This window comes from Cavia porcellus, unplaced genomic scaffold (genome assembly GCF_034190915.1).
Source record: "Cavia porcellus strain 051 isolate PalLab524CR breed Dunkin Hartley unplaced genomic scaffold, mCavPor4.1 scaffold_6, whole genome shotgun sequence".
Lineage (NCBI taxonomy): Eukaryota > Metazoa > Chordata > Mammalia > Rodentia > Caviidae > Cavia > Cavia porcellus.
Genome location: NW_026947489.1, coordinates 64,564,135 through 64,582,080, shown reverse-complemented (window position 1 = coordinate 64,582,080; position 17,946 = coordinate 64,564,135). Strand labels below are relative to the sequence as shown.

Below are 17,946 nucleotides of genomic sequence, written 5' to 3'. Positions count from 1 at the left end.
TTCAGAAGTGTGTACCTTGCCTACAGAATAGGAATGTCTTAGCTAGAACATCTTAGTCCCTCCAGCCCCTTGTAATCATTTGAAATTTCTCCTCAGTGTTAGAAGCCTGAGGAACAGCACTAACAAACTATAAAAAGTGTAGTTAAAGTCAATGTGTTAATTTTTGTAGTACTGAGAAATTTAAAGTACTAAACATTGTGGTAAATAGCAGCGTAATAAGATAATTACAGGGGCAGGAAAAGGGAAGGGAGGGGAGAGCGGCATTAGAGATCAAAAATGATCAAGAAAAGAGAAAAATATACAAATATACCAGTTCCCCAAATCAAATGTAACTACTTGTATCACAAATGCACACTAATCAACTATAAAAAAATAAAAATATGTCTATAAAAAAGATAACCAACCATCTCCAACTTGAAACTTCCTAAGTATGGACATGTTTTACTTCTGAATATTGTATTCTTTCTTCCTTTTACTGGCTTAAGCATAATAATGAAAGTTTGATGACTCAATTTCAGTGAAAGAGAGAGAGATTTTTAGTTTGAATAAGAATTACCTTTCCATTTAGCAATACCATTTTCTCTCCGCACGCAGAATGGTTTTCTTCATGGTAATGTGCCATTTTTATGTCCTGAGTAGGAAGCCTGTTAAAGGTAAACACCTGAGCTAATCTCCAGATTAAGAAAGCATTTATCACTGCTTTTGCTTTGTGCTTCAACAGGACCGCTAAGAAACCAGCAGGCCCTCCCGGAGTGGAACCGGGCTCTCGGTTCTGTTGTATGTCCAGTTAAGCCCTCCATTAGGTGTCCTGCTCATAATTATATTTGCTTTTGCAGTGTGCACTGTCCCTGGTCTCTGAGTCATCTTATTATGATCCTCTCTAAATAAATAATGTTCCCCCAAAGACCTACTGACAAGAGACCATTTTCTTGCATTTTACTAGCACTCTAGGACCCAAGCAAACAAGGAAAACATAAAGTTATTTTAAAGCAAAACTTAGAATGAAATAACAATTAAAACTTGTAAAATGTAACTAGTGGTAATTTTCTACTCTCTTTTTGGGAAATTTTGCATCATTTCTATCCTTTTTTTCTGTTTTGCTTTTTAAAATTAAAAAAAAACTTGTAAAATGCTTAAATGTACTTACTGAACTTTTTTCTGTCAAGATGTGGTATTTAAATTATAAATAATTTCTAGTTTAAACTATATTGAAGAGAGCCAGGAGTTTAGCTCAGTGGCATGAGTGCCTACCTGGTAGGCATGGGATCATCAGTTCAATCTTTGGTACCAAAAAACAAAAATCCCCACTATATTGAAAATAGTGGGCCAGAAATTCAGCTCAGCGGCATAAGCACCTGCCTTGCAAGCGCATGGTTGTGAGTTCAATCCCCGGTAAAAAAAAAAAAAAGAAAAAACCTGAAGATAGCAAAGCAGAAAATAAATGAAACAATAACTTCAAATCAACAATAGGAAATAGTAGAGAAAATAATTCTAAATAAACAAATTATTTTTAATAACTGTGAAGACAATAAGATTCATTATGACACCCATTCTTGTTTGACTATTATCTTCTTTTGAAGTCCTGCAGTGTTGCCAGTGTTTTGGTTTTATTGGTTTTGTTCTTTACTGTTTTGTTCAATTTTATTATACTGATGATATGGGCAGTTCTATTTAAGATAGCAAGAGGCATTATGGTAACCAACGTTGATCACCTTGTATTTTGTTTTTACAGTGTATTATGTCCATCCTTTTGATTTGACTGACTGTGTTTTGTTATGCCACATTTGGTTTTATTCTCTTCAAAAAAAGTAATAAGAACTGTGGAGTAATAAAACCCAAAATGTGTAATTGTCATTGTACAAAAGAGAGCAAAAGAAAGTGCTCTAAAGGATATAACTGCATGTATATTTAAGTGTATAAGATAGATGACCATATTAGTGAGTTTTGTTGGATCATTGAACAGAACTGTTCGCAATCTCACTGTTTGTCCACTTTATATGCTTTAATTTTGTAACTTGAACAACTATTTCTAAGATGACAATATGTAATCTACTAACTGGTGATTCCTACTGTTTATTTTTTCTGAAATTCTGTATAACTTGTACCCTTTTTCTGCTTTTTTTTTCCTTTTTCTCCTTAAATAAAATTTTAAAAAAAGAAATTATTTTTAAATAAAAAGTTAATTTTATTTACTGTGCTGTGCATGAACTATGTTACTATCACTACTATGGCCCTGAAGCAGGGCTGTAGGTACAGCTCAGTGGCAGAGCACTTGCCTAGCATGCATGAGGTCCTGGGTTCAATCCCCAGCACTGCAAGAAGCATAATAAAATTATTCCTCTTGAGAGGCAGAATGTTCCACTTTTTGCATCCTTGGTGCTTAACAGGATGCCTTAACAATAAAGCTGTTCAATAAGAGCTTTGACAAGTGAGTGGGAATGAATGGCCAATATGCTTCATCGCTGATGCTCAGCTTACAGATGCACCCAAAAGGAACGTATAGGGGAACATAAAGAGTTAGGAGTCAAACACCATTAACCGAGATTCTTTGAAACTGATCTTGGAATGCATTTGAGAATAATTATTTGAGAGGGGGCTCAGTGAATGTGTTACACAGAAGAGAAGAAAAAACGGAATCCTAGTTACTTGGCAAGTCCTACGTAAAATCTTGGAGGTTAAAACTAGTGAATTTTTACAAATTGTTCTTCAAGTCTGTTTTAAATAACTTCTCATATTTTTGTCACAGACCTTATTCAGTTCTATATCACATGCAAATATTATGCTAGGTAAGGGATATCATTTCTCTGAAGTCTATTTAAATTTTCAAACCATAATCACAGCGGGGAAACCCCAAAAGGATCTGGTCTTGCTGAAAGGGAACATATTTGGAGTTTTCCTTGGGACCAGGGTCAAGAATACACCCAGAAGTGCTTTTGGGGAGGGTGACACAGAAAATCTTGGTATGTATGTGTTACCAATTTGGGAATATATATATCAGCACTGGACAGTTTGTTAAATCCTGAGGTAAAGTGGGTGTACAAACAATGCAGAAATAAGAAAAGCATTTAGAAAGCACATCATTAGATTCAGAATACAATCACTACCCCAACTAATTTCTAGTTTCTACATAAAACACACCACCTTGTGGACTGAAAGATAAGTGCTTTACGGCAGTCTGCGTCTTGTGGGTGATGTCATCTTTGTGATTACAGAAGGAACTTTTCAGCTCCAGATGGTGACCATTCCTTCCCTCTGGTAGCTCCAGTATTTAGAGGTAAATATAATTTTTGTTCAATTCAATTGTACCAAAGCAGATTGCCTTTTTTCACCGATAGGGGTAGATGAGCACACTGTTCTATTTTATTACTCTCTTCAGTCTTCGTTAATATGTTCTGCTGCATGATTTATTCTTGTAGAATAATGATTGCAAGCTTTTCCTAGATAACAGGGCTTTTTTTTTTTTAACTTTTTATCGGTACCAGGGATCGAACTCACGACTGCCTGCTTGCAAGGCTTATGCCGCTGAGCTAAATCCCCAGCCCTGAAAACAGGACTTTTAAAAATCTTTTTTCCATTTGTTTCTAAGAAAGCCGAAGATTTTTTTTTAAATGTTTATAAAACTTTCTGGTATTCAAAGATATTGTTTATCTTATACTTGTTTGTCCCTAGATTCCCACTAATTAATATGGAAAGGAGAGTGGATAATTCTTCTTTGTTAACCTTTGTGTACTAAATAACTATTTTAAAACTATTCCCAGGATATTTAGGGATTTAGAAACCATGTGGTTCAACACCTTCATTTTTAAAATTAGGAAATTGAGGCCTAGAAAAGTTAAAGAATCACCTAAAGTTACACTATCAGTTAACAGCTGAGCTAAAACCAAATCCCAGGTCTTCCACACCTCCAAGTGCATTTTCTAATATATGACACAATATTGCTAAAAAGAAGAGTGAATTTTAAATGGGCTTTCCAGACAGTAAAATTCATCATGCCTACCAACTACGCTATTGTTCAAAGGCTATCAGTCCCTTGTGATTTTTGTATTTCAAGTCTTAAAACCAATGCTAACATTTCGCTCTGATAAAAATAAAGCTATTTTATCCATCTCCTAAATAGGATATTTTGTTTTTTGTTTTTTTTGTTTTTTTTGTTTTTTTTGTTTTTTTTTTTTTTTTGGTTTTTATCGGTACCAGGGATTGAACTCATGACTGCCTGCTTGCAAGGCAGGTGCTTATGCCGCTGAGCTAAATCCCCAGCCCCTAAATAGGATATTTTGAAAACATGTATTTTACTTTGAGCTTTGCTGTGTTGCATGTATGTTTTTAAAGCCACAAAAACATTTCTGATTTTTCCATTAGCTATAACAGCGATGTGTTTCCTTCAAGATGAGAAAACAATGTTTGTATTTAATCTGCTGCACATTCCATTTCTGCCAGATACTTGGCAGGTCCACAGTACATAAGTCTGATGACAGCTATCTTGCAATTACTAATTGAGAGAGCTTTAAGTAATTGCTCTAAAACCACGTTCAGCGTGTAGCACAAGGACTAAGCCTGGATGGTGGTGAAGAATCCTTCACTGATGCCATTAATAGAATCCAAATACTTGTTTGTGAAGCAGCCAGCTGCAGCCCACTTGTGATGTACCATGTAAAAAAGATCAGATGACACTGATATGAATGCTTCATTTGAGAAGCAAATCTGCTGTTTGAAACTCACAGTAGTTGATTTTAAAACAAACAACAAATATATCTTTGGTTTTATATTATTACACTGAAAGAACCTGCATAAACACTCTTTGGCATCCTAACATATTGAGCACGTGTAACTTCCTTCTTTTGAAAAAGTTTTTTTAATGGAATTACAATGCCATTTGTACCACTGCCTTTGTTTAAAAATGGAAATAAAATTCAGAAAAGATACTTCTTAAATGATTCATCTGGTAAACAAAATGTTCTACATTCCCAGATGAGTATTTTATAATTATAATAAAATATTAATCCAAGCACATTAGATTTCTTACAAAAAATGTATATATTTGTTAGTGAGAAAAAAGGATGTGTTACATTATCTCTCTCACTAAAGTTGGCTTGGTCTAGCCTGTGTCACCATTAACTTATACTTTTTTAAGCTGTGAACAATTTACAGCAGAGATTTTCAAATTGTGAATTTTGATCCATTTATTGGGCCCTCACATAAAATATCAAGGGTACATTATATACAATGCAGATAACTCTTACAGATAAGATGTACTTTTTACTAAAAGCCATGATTAAGATTGAAAGGTCCTGACATAAGAGTAATACAATTATAAATATTACTGATTATCTTCAACACTTTGTGCATTTTCTCTTCTTTTGGTTTCCTTTTTGGTAACTCTTAATTTTTTTTAAAATCACTAATTGTCATGTCCTGAAGTTTATTTTATATGCTTAAAGTTTTAGGAAAAAAAATATGTATCAGATAACAAACTTTCCTAGAGACCTATTTATTTTTAGTAAATAACAAATTAGGAGTCAAGACATCTAAATATCATTGCACAAGTCCTGTTACAAGTTATTTACATAGTTTGTTGGATGGAAATAATACTTCTTGCTGCTAAGTTGCTTTCTAGAACCCTTTGAAAATTAGTACTAGCAGACTAATAATATTGTATATTCTATTCTAAGTGAGATATGGGATAAATATTATAGATGGAGGGCGATCAACTAGAGTTGCAGTTTAAAACTTCTACTAATTCTCTTCATTACATATTTTCTTTCTGATCCTTATATCCTTGAAAATGCTCCTCTAGGTAAGTTTTATTTATTTTATGCACACACATAACAGACAGAGAGATGGGTATATTCCCTGGGAGTTTTTTTGTTTTGTTCTCATTTTGGGATTGAAGTGAGACGCTCCCACATGCTAGGCAAGCGATCTATTCCCGAGCTACATCCACATCCCAGTCCCTTTGATTCTGAGACAGGACATTGCTAATTTTCCCAGGCTGGCTTCAAATTTGTATTCTTCCTGCCTCAGGCTCCTGAATAGCTGGCATTACAGGTAACACACTTCAATGCCTGGCTCCTTTCTGGGATTTAATGGTCTCCTGCAAGGTCTTGACCCTAATTGGAGTCTATACTTGGGCAAGGTGTAGATATCAGACTTAGCAACTGAAAATATCTGTCAGTCCTCTCCTACACCCCTGCCACCACCTCGTCCTTCACCATTTCAGGCTTGGTTGTCAAGCAGCAAGAAAAAAAAATCCCCATAAGGAAATCTTGGTGTGGTGCAATTCTGCAAGAGACACTGATTAGTCTCCACAGGACAGGTCATCACGGCCCAGGGGGGAGATGAGCCTCAGCGACACCTTTGAGGCATGTAGGAGGCAGTCTCAAGGGAGGTTAGAAGGCAGCCAGAAAGCATTCAACAGTAACGAAATTCTGCTGCTCATTTTGAAGAAGACAAAGCTGCAGGAAGACCGAGACACCGTGGAGAGGAAGAGCTGGGAAACGAACCAGTGACAGCGGTGGGATCCGAAGTTTACCACTTTTACAGTATGCAGGTGCTCAGCTCCGGCTCATCCAGCTCTATGAGTGAAGCAGAAAGAACGTCAAAGCGTGTGGACCGTGAGTTCTCAGTCTCGATTGCTAGCTGTGTGACTAGCCAACCAGTTAAGTTCCCTTCGCTTTGGTCCAGAATAGAGCAGGAACATTTGCCTGTGAAGTGCTGTGCTTAGTATGGTTTCTGGCACATAGCAGGCCATCTGAATGAGATCTACTATTGTTACTCTCACTAGGGAAGAGAGATTTGTTTCTGCAGTTCTGTTCTTGACCGTAATTTCCCTTGTGACTGACAATGCATGTTTTGAGGTGTCTGACCAGAGTCTGAAGGTAGCATCTGTGGAGGGAGCCTTGGACTAGCTCCTTAACTTCAATAAACTGCGCCAACTCAACCTCGTGGTGGTGGGTGCCCCTGGAGGGCGATCTTGGTAGGCTAAAGAATTAGTCTATATTTCATGACATTTTTGGTTAGGAAGGTGTTTTGAAGTAGGTGGGCTAACGTAACTTTGTGGAGATGTGTAGCCAAATTATGGGAATGAATTTGTAAATGGTTTGCACATTACGTTTTAACACTGATGACAATAAATAATAACACTTCTAACTTGTGGGCTCTGTCTGCTGCATTGTGCTATTCTTGAAGTTCACATTTATGTAGAAAGTGCATCTAAATGAAACAAGAATTTTTGAAGCAGTTCCTGACCGCACACATCTGAATGACCGGTGCCCTCCGTGGAGAAATCCCTTGGGAAGTTGTGCATACAATTCTAACAATCACAGCGTGGCCGAGCGTTTTTGGAACTTCTCTATTGCGATTGCCCTCTGACCCAGTTTATGAGGCATACAAAAAAGCCAGACTTATTAATTTGTAGCCACACATAATTTTTCACCTCTGATAGTAATACCAACTTGATCACCCATCTTGGCTCTGAATGATTTCGCTGCTTCCAAACTAAGAACTAAATGCAAAATGTGTCGGTCACTGACGGAGGTATTTAGAAGAACATACGACATGCTCCACAGGTGACCCAAAAGAATTTCAAGCACTGGAATAACACCCCCTTGGCAAAGACCTTGCCAAGGGCAACTCTCCTCTAGGTGTAATGTGTTGTGTTTGAGCCTGTCCATCCCACAACAGCTACTGTGAGCGAACTACTGTGCACCTGTTCTTTTCACTCATTTGCTCTATGTATTTGTTAGTCTCGCCTACTTCAGAGGCTTTAACCTGGGGATCTAACACTGAATGGGACAGGCTTTCTGAGAAACTTCATCCAGTTAGGAAGTCAAATAGTAAACAAGAAATTGTAGTGAAGAGGGCTGTAATAGAGACACAGTTCAGAGAGCTAGTGTAGCAATGACGGTAAACATTGCTGAGGAATCTATTCTAAGGCTGAGATTTGAGAGATGAATACAGGGATGTTACAGAAACAGGACAAGGAACAGGAGCAGAATGAAGTTCAGTATGGCTCAGGGTTTAGGGAACGTGGGAGCTTGGCAGCGGGCAGACCATGGAAGGCGGAGTAAGTCGTGTTAAAGAATTCAGACTCACCCGGTTGTGCAAATGCTGATGAAGAGATATGCCGCTCTGGCTGCAGAAGGGATTAGGAAGAAGAGGCTGGAGATAGGGAGACTGTTAATAAAATCATTACAAAAATCAAGGAGACGATGATGGTCTTTTAGATGGGGGAACATGCGTGGGATTTAGCTCAGCAGCTCAAGCGCTTGCCTGTTGAGTGCAAGGTTGTGAGTTCGATCCCCGGTACCAAAAAAAAATTCTAGGTAGGTGAACATGGATTTGAGAAGTGCTCAGGAGCTAGACGCCACAGGACCCGAAGGTTTACCACAAGTGAGGGACAAAGAACCGGGAAGCCTTAGGAAGGATGATCACATTAGTTTGGACATTAGGGGTGTGACAGAGACCACTGCTGAGCTGGGGACACAGGCAAAGGTGCTGTCCTCACCCAGAGGGGAAGAGATGCTGAGTGCACTTTGAGCTGTGCCGTGTTTGAGGAGCAGCAGGGGTTTCCGATGAAGGTGTCACGTGAAACTAAACTTAGTTTAGTTTGGCTTCATGCTTCCCGAAAGTCCCTATGCAGTGCACTAAAGAAGCACCCAGTAAAGTGAACAGATGGGTCCTTTCAGACCCCTCGTGCGCGTCCCCATAGAGCTGCTAGGGTGGGGGAAACGTGCTGTGACCCTAAAGGAACAACTCGGTCTGAGGTAGCAGGAAGGTTTTCCCAGAAAAGGAAATATCTTAAAACGGAGTAAGAATAGCTGCCTCTCAGACTGCTCACTGCATATCAGACATGAGCATCTATTTTTTCTTACAGCTTATGAGCTAAATCTTATGCTTCCCATTTTTCCCATAAGACAGAAATACAGAGAAATTCACTTTGCAAGTGCCACATGAGCTAGCAAGAAACAGCACGATAATTAAACTAACCTGTTTTACTCCAACCACTCTTTTTTTTTTTTTTTTTTTTTTTTTGAGATAGTGTTTCCCTGTACCAGCCAGGCTGGCCTCTAAGTTGAGATCTTTCTAGGATAACAAGCATCCATCGCCGACCTGGCTCCCAACCACCCTTAAACACTACTGTCTCTGACCTTCCCTTTGAATCTGGACGGGTAAAGAGAACACACCTCGCAGGCAAACAGGGACGGTCACGAGCCAAGTGTCGGCAATGAGAAAGCGTGTGATCTGCAGGCTGCAGCACACTGCGGTCAGCGTGGCTGATGGGTGTGTGGGGTGGCAGATGAGGTGAAAGGTGAACGGTAAAGTTCACTGGTTTCGTCCCTTAATGCCGTGATACAGTGTTTGAACGGCCAACAGAGAATCACTAGAAATTGCAAAGCAGCACTATCACATTTATGTTTTAAAATTCTGACTCTAATTATTTAATAAACTTCTGTACCTGCGAGAAATCCTTTGCCTCTGGGCTCCTGTTTATTCCTCACACAGAACATTCATGGCTTTATTTGCCTTGGGTTCACATTAGCCTATGAGGGAGAGGGCACGGGTCTAATCATCCCTGTCATACGAACTTGGAAACCGAGGCCGGGGCTGAGGACGTAGCTCCACGGCACAGCAGGGCTTAGCCTGTGCCAGGACCTGGTTCCAACCCCGCACCAAACAACAAACAAGCAAACAATAATTGAGGCTTAGTAAGGTTAAATCATTTACCCAGTGCCACTTGGCTAATAGTAAGTGACAAACTCTGGATGAGAACTTGTGTTTATCTGTCTGTTTCTCCTTTTCTTCATTCAAGTTATAGTCACCTGGACAAATGTAAACGTAAAACAAAATGAATTGAAATTCTCAACTGTTTTCAAGCAAGCTGCAGCCAGATCTAGTGAATTTTCTGTTTCTTAAATTCTAGGAGCTGAAGACTGATTGGCATCACCATCTTTTGAGAAATTAAGCTTTAGTCATGGAATTTGTGTTCAAACTAAAATTATATGACTCATAGATTTTGATTTAAACCCAATGACAGCAAATTGGCTCCTACTAGGAATATAGTAATTCTGAATAAACATAAATTTTGTGTTTTAAAATGAAACAAAGTTTTCTAATTGCGGTGAACAAGAAAGTATAATTAGTCCCAATTGCCAAATCTGAAATTAGGCCAGGTATTTCAGGAAAAGAAAAAAACGAATAGTATTCACAGGGAGAGAGTGCTGCAGAGCTGACTGAGACTCCTCGGGAAGTCAGCCTCTTAAATCTCCACAGCCATAACTTTTGTCAACACCGAGCATTTTTTTTCTATTTAAAATTTTCTGGTTTGGTGATCTGCTTTCCTTTATTAAAACTCTTGTCGCTGCTCTGAAATCGCTGCCTCGTTTTAGAAGGTCTACACTTATGGAGGTTTTGAGGGTTTTATTCTCCACTGGTGTCGATTTATTTTCCCTTCAATGGAACCAGTGAGCGAGAACGTAAACAGGGGCTGGACAGAAGCAGCCGGCATCTACAAGCATCCGGCCTTTTCTCTGCTCTGGTCTCCTGGATCTCCACCCTAAGGAACTAAGTGTCTTTCCTGATAGTGGGCCCCAGCATGATTACACTGAAATTCAGGACTTTACCAGAAAATGCTTTTCTCAGTGCATCACCCTTCCGAAGACATCATACACGCACTGCTTTCCCAGAATGGCAAAAGCAGAGCAAATGGGCAGATGTGCCTCGGGCTTCTGTTTGCTCTAATGCAAACCACCCTGTCCAAACCGGCTTTCCAGTTAGTGTTCCCAGGGTGTGTTAATATTGTCTCTCTAGGGGCTGGGGGTTTAGCTCAGCGGCATAAGCGCCTGCCTTGCAAGCAGGCAGTCGTGAGTTCAATCCCCAATACCGATAAAAAGGAAAAAGACTAAAAAAAAAAAAAAAAAAAAATTGTCTCTCTGCTTAGATCTGAAGACTTTCAAAAATCCATTAAAGATAAATAAATCTTTACCTGCAATAAAAAAATTAGAGATAGGTGTCAAAGCATCACCTGATTCAAATATCTCCTTAAAGTTGGCTTTAATTCCAAAAGCGTTCTCTCTTTCATTCTCCTCACTTGGCTTGAAAGATATTGCTTTATACCCAGCACAAATATGAATTATTCCAATACCAACCTTTTAAGTACTGCGAATATTACCGTATGTGATGCTGGCTTCACCAAGCGACTGGCTCAAACACAAGAATTCGGAATGGAAAGTGTACCTAATGAAGGTTTCTACATAACTTCTGGGAAAATTCTTTGGACTTAATTTTTTAAAATTTAACCCTATTAGTCATTTCATGTAAGTGGTCCCAAAGAGATCTTTGCAAACTGGCCGGCTTTAATTTATGTACCGCAGAGATTCACAGCACTGCAAATGGAAGGTTAGCCTTGGTCATAAAATGACAGTTTGCTTACAGTTATAGGCAGGAGACAATAATTTGAAAGTAACCAAGACTCATGGCGCCATACACTCTACCTTTTGCTTCTTTATGTACATGCAGGATCATTCTGTTTGCGTCTGACCCAATATATTAGCTGAATTCTAGAACAACTTCCTGTCCTTTGTCCTCCGCTTGGTGCCTGCAGCAACCTGCTTTCAAAATGCTGATCTTCTTTGAATGGGAGAAAGTCTTTTATTACTTGTTGAGATTTAAAAAGATACAAGTATAGACTGATAAAGGCAGGCAGGTAAAATAACTGTGAACAAATGCGTAGCACAGAGAATACACATCAAAGACGGTGTCTATAGGCACCTCCGCGAAGTCGCAGGACCCACTTTTCCAATCAGTGTAGCTTAGATCTTTTTCTGGTCACTTTGGGAATGAGATAATGTTAGTTCAAGCTTTCCTTTTTACAGGTGCGAAAGAATTTACAAGTTAAGCTTTTGTGCTTTGACTTTACGCTCTGACCTTCACAGTTACAGATGGAAGCTTTGCTGATACATTTTTAAAGGTAAAGCACCTGATATACAGTAATATATGAATGTTCGCTTTTGTTGTTGTTGTCCAGTACTGAGGACTGAACCCTTCACATTGTCCTGCATCTCCAGGTTCTTTTTTTATTTTTTTATTTTCTAACAAGGCCTTGATAAATCACTGAATTACTCAGGCTGGACTCGAACTTGCAATTCTCTTGTTTAGGTTCAACTCCTTTGTATTGTATTTAATCATACGTATTTCCTCTTCCCTATACAGTAAACTACACAGAAGGCCAGAACCAAGATTTTTTCATCTCATTGCTTTCTGGCCCAGAGTTTGCCTTATTTTTTAGGCATTACAGCCTTTACAAAGCATTCATTGGTTCAATTGCAATCATAACCTCCAAAACCAGTGGGAAGTTATCAACCAGTGTAGACTTTGCTCTTCTGCCGGCCGCCAGTGCTGATAGACACCAGGTTAGTTTCATTATGGTGTGGACAAACTGAGGTTCCTGTAAGATTATGCAAACGGCACGGTCGAAGGACAGTGACCAGAGCAACAGAAACAGCAAGCACAGGAACCGGATGAACGGTAGAGCTCCGGTCTACGCTAGCAGGCCTCTGAGCTGTGGTCAAGGACAAGAATCCACAGTAAGTAAGGAAAGAGGACAGGTCAGAGTACGGCTGGAGTCCATCTGCAGATAGGAAGAGAAGCTGCAATCTTAAGAAAGCAACTGAGGTAGCTTCCAAGTGTCACATTGATAGGTGGCTGCAAATAGGAAGATAAAAAAATTATGATCTCGTAAGCAAGAAGGGTACGTATTTCTACACTGGTTCTGTCCCTGATAAGTTTGTTAAACAATCTCAGTTTATTAGAGTGGCTTTCATTTACCCAGACTTATCTCCTGCATGAATGTCCCTGCTGGAGCTGTAGCCAGAGAGCAGTGCTATTTCTTCAGAAAGAATCAAAGATATAGTCATCAATTCATTAGACACAAATTCCAATTTCCTAAAGACTACAGAGTTTCCCACACAGAATTTGTTTTCTAGAAATTGTAATAGCTGGATCATCGACCTGAACACTAATGCCAGTCCCCCTCCTCCATCACTGAGTCGATAACCAGATTCACACATTTCTAACTGCAGATGGCAGGTGTGAAAATCATCCTTTCACAATAGAATATCCCCAGAAAGTACCAAACGGTTCAGACCTCAGGTTCCACAGCACTGCTTACTGGAATCAGAGAAGGAAGGGGAGAGAAAGAGAGCAAGCGAAGAGAGAGAGAGAGAGAGAGAGAGAGAGAGAGAGAGAGAGAGAGAGAAAGAGAGAACCAGAGACAGAAACAGAGACAGAGACAGAGACAGAGAGGAAATTGCGTAGAAGTTTAATATTGAATTTGGTGGAGCAGAGAACAGAAAAACACTGTCTGGACTAAGAGGTCACTGGAAGCTGCAGCTCATGGTTTTGATAGCAGGAGAGCTAAAGACACTGTTTTTCAGATTTTAAGAGAGTTAAAGAGAACTGTAAACGCAAATGTGTAAAAGTGTTTGGCTCCCAGGGACTGGGGACATCAGTCAGCGATAGAGTACTTGGCTCATGTGCAAAGTGTGGGTTTGGTTCCCAGCACCAAAAAAAAAAAAAAAAAAAAAAAAAAAGAAGAAGAAGAAGAAAGAACGAACTTCTTTTCCATGTGCCAAAATGTGCCCTGACAATTTAATTGCTTTTAGACTAGAAAGCCTTCAAGGAGTAGAAGTCCTTGAGCAAATGTTTCCATCATTTAGACCCTCTTAATTCTTGAAGGTTACCAAATACTTGCCCTCTTTCCTTGTTCTGGGGATTGCACCCAGGGGCCCTTTTTAGTTTTTATTTGGAGACAGGGTTTTGGTAAATTGCCCAGGCTGGCCCTCATCTCCTGATCCTCCTGCTTCCCAAGAAGCTGCGATGATAGGTGTGTGCCCCTGCTCCTGGCTCAAATATTTGTGATTTCAAGTGTGAGGGCTCTGTTGTCTGTGAAAGGGAGCGGTCCCTGGCCTCCCGTGTAATGTGTGGCTGAGGAATCTTTGCCCGATGGGGGCAAACTCAATCTCCCATCCTAACACTGCCTTAACTTTGGGGAAGGAAGAAATTTCCTTAACTAAATTTTGTGCACTTGAGGACTCTAAGCCAAGCTTACCCTGTCTTTATGAAAGTTGATGGCATTCCCAGGAGCAAATACAAGCTCCTTCCATAGTACAGGACTTTTACAATTTGATATATTAAGAGCCAACCAAAGGGTTTAAACTCAGCTAGTTGAAGTGCTCTCTCTGGTTCTTCTAGCACCAAAACTACTACCTTAGCCTAGACAGTTAAGTCTAGGCAGCATTTCCCATGCTCCGCCCTCCACGATCGACTCATTAGAAAACTTCTCTCCCTCCTACAGAGCATCCTCCCTCCCTTCCCCTCCGTTCCAGATCGGCAGTCCCACGGGACCTGGATCCCGTTTTTCTAAGCCTTGCTATTTAAACTTTCAATTTTTTGAGTATATTCATATTTTTAAATTCATGTTTTTAAGTCAGACAGACTTGACTTTTATATCTGGCAACCAAAGAATCTAATTCTTCTAGTTTTTCCACACATTTTATTCACCATTAAGTCCTGTTAATTCTATTTCCCAAACAGATATTGGCCTTATTCACGTCTAGACAGCTATTCTAATATCACTTCTAATCCAATGTTTATTATTATTTAAAATTATTATTGTTTTCTTATGCGTGTTACTAGGGATTCAACTTAAGGCCTCACAGACACAGCTAAGCACTCTACCACTGACCTTCATCCCTAGCCCCCAGGCCATGTATGTATGTGTGTGTGTATATTTTGTGGTCCTGGGGTTGAATCCAGGGCTCTCATGCCAAGCTACATCCCTATCCTTTTTTATTTTTTGAGACACAATTTTGCTAAGTTGCCCAGTTGGGACTCGAAGTTGCCATCCTCCTGCCTCAGCCTCCCAAAGTCCTGAGAGTACAGCCATCATGCTGGACTCATCTCGTTTTTTAACCATTGCAAGTGCTCCCATACCTCTACTGTGGTTGTCCTTCGATCTACTCTGTTCTCCAAATGGCAGCCACATTGCTATTTTAAAGTTCAAATTTAATGATCCTCTGCTTTAAAACACTTCAGTTGCTCTCCATTGCTCTTAGAAGAAAGTTAAAAATCCTGACAGGTCTTTAATACCTTTCACAATCTGGTCCTGATGCCTTGCCAACTCGTTTCTCACACTTTCCCCACTTGTCATTGAGCTCCAGAGATTCTGGCTTCCTCTTCATTCTGGACACATTAAGCTCTCTACATCTCAGACGGCAAACTCACCACTCCTCCTGCATCACCTAAGCCTCCCCCATGAGCTGCCTGCCTGGCACCCCTTATCCTGGGCTAAACTCTGAATGCCTCTCGTTATCTTCTGAGAGCTACTCTAGATTGTTCTCAAAACAATCTAGACTAGGGACTCTATTCAGAGGACTCTGTTCCTTTCCTTTGCAGCAGTTAGCATGGTATTATGTGTGTGTTTGTGGAATTCTTCACATCCGTCTTGTACATGACAATGTGTAGTGATGTCCCCGAGCTAGTCAGCAGCATGAAGGTCAGGGCGGCTGCTTGTCGTGCCCATCTTTGGGTCTCCAGGGCCTGGCGTCTTCTTAGGAGTTTGCTTTGAATCAGAAAGCTGAGTGAACAGATGGAGCGATCACCTCGCAAGCTCCTCTCCCATCCTCCCTATTCTTTCCTACCCCAAACCAGTGACTCAACCACGAACGCCTCCACTGCATGTCTAAGTTATCACCGTTGCTGATTTTGTGGGTTCTTGCCCCACACTTTGCCCCCAGTCTCGTCCCACTCTTAGCTATCTTTCATTCAGCAGCCAGAGGGATCTCTTCAAAACACCAACCTGCTCATCTGTTGGATGGCTTCTCATCGCCTGCAGGATGAAGACAGCTTCCTCCGGAAAGCCCTAACGACTCGGTTCCTGGCTCTCCAGCTTCGTCTCCCCACCACTCTCTGCTTCTAACTTCGAGCTCTTGTGCTTTCCTTGGCTCCGACACCTGTGGCTCCCTTTCCCTTTACCGGCCCCACTGCCTTCAGTGTCCGCGTCCTCAGTGTACTGGGTTCTGTTTATGTGCTCGCCTCCACTATTAAATGTGAGCTCCTTTAAGACATAACCACGCTATGCACATTTCTATTACCCTCGCAGGGTCTTGTTTCAGCCTGAAGTTGCCCTCCATCACTTGGTCACTAAATCAATTTAAGGGGTTATGATTAGTATTCCTTTAAAACTGACACTGAAGCCAGACCCTGTGGTGCACACCTGTAATCCCGGCACTCGGGAGGCTGAGGCACACAGGTCGTCAGCAATTTGAGGCCAGCCTGGGCTACTGAGTGAGTTCAAAGCCAGCGTGAGCTACAGAACAAGACACTGTATAGAACAAGACCCTGCCTCAAACAAACAAACAAATGACAAATGAACGGCCCTTTTGACTCTCTGAGCAGCACCACGGCACAAGTTTTCATAAGAACAAACATCTTATGAAAGGCAGCAAAGCAAAGCCAAGAAGAAAGTGGTTGATCCATTTTCTAAGAAAGATTGGTATGACACGAAGGCACCCAATATGTTCAATATAAAAAAAACTGGAAAACACAAAGCACCAGGATTCGAAAAATTGCATCTGATGGGCTCAAAGATTATGTGTTCAAAGTGAGCCTTGGTGAGCTGGAGAATGACATTTCGTTAGAAAATTTAGGCTACTTACTGAAGATATTCAAGACAAAAACTGCCTGACTAACCACGGCATGGCTCTCACCCGTGACAAAATGTGTTCCAGAGGAGATTCCACGTGGCTGAATAGAGGAGGAGCCACCTTGGAGCTACTCAGAGGAAATCAACTAAAAACACAGGCAGCTGGGAGGGAAGGAGGGGCACACATCCCGATGCCAAAATAAATGTGAAATAAGAGACTCGTAGATCAAACAAAATGTGTTCCAATTTCAAAAACTGGCAGCTCATGTTGATGTTAAGACTGCTGATGGTTGTCTGCTCTGTTTGTTCTGTGTTGGTTTTACTGAAAAACTCAACAATCAGGTACAGAACACAGAAGATCTCTTGCCGATCAGCACCAACGGGTCACCAAAGCCAGAAGGGGTGACAGAGATCACGACCAGAGAGGTGCAGATACATTACATGACCTGACAGAAGCGGTCGATGAACTGATCCCAGACAGCACTGGGAAAGACATAGCAAAGTCTCGCCAGTCTATTTGTCTTCTCATGATGCCTTTTTGAAAAGCAAAAGTGCTGAAAAGCCCAAGTTTGAATTGGGAAAACTCATGGAGCCCCATGAAGAGGGCAGTAGCTGAAAAAGTTACTGGAGATAAGACCAGGGCTAAAGCTGAACGAGCTGATGGGTGTAAGCACCAGGCCGACAGTCTGTTTAGATCCAGATTATTAATAGTGATAAATAAAATTCTATTTGTGAAAAAAATGACACGGAAGAGGAAATAATAGAGTAATTTTTACGTGTGTGAAATTTTTAAAGACACACATATAGTATATAAAATATGTGCAAATAAATCTTTGCATGAGGTCCCTGTGTGCGATGGACTTCTTGTCATAAGACTGCAGTAAAGATTTTTTCAAAACACCACTCTAGTATCTTAAGCATAAGAATGCGAAATAAATGTATAGCCTCAGGTCTTTCTAGAATGAAATAAAAAAATGCAAGTCTGGCTGAACCAGCCTAATTGCAATGAGATCAGATTTTCTTCTGCTTATCTGACTTTTTGTTCTTCAAGGTTCAAATTGTTTCAGTTCACCAAGAGGCTGTAGCAATCCTAAATGTTTACACATCTAATAACAGCCTCATACTATGTGAAGTAAAAACTGATGAACCTGAAAGTAGAAAATAAGTCATAATTATACAGAGATTTCAAGACCTCTCTCAATAACTAATATAACAAAATGACAGAAAAGCAGCATGATTACATAAGT

The 17,946-nt window shown here is 40.3% G+C and overlaps 1 pseudogene; it reads left to right on the top strand.

Annotated features, from left to right (window-relative positions):
- Positions 1-7,958: 7,958 nt before the first annotated feature.
- On the top strand, positions 7,959-17,460 carry LOC100730080 (small ribosomal subunit protein eS1-like; annotated as a pseudogene).
- Positions 17,461-17,946: the final 486 nt, after the last annotated feature.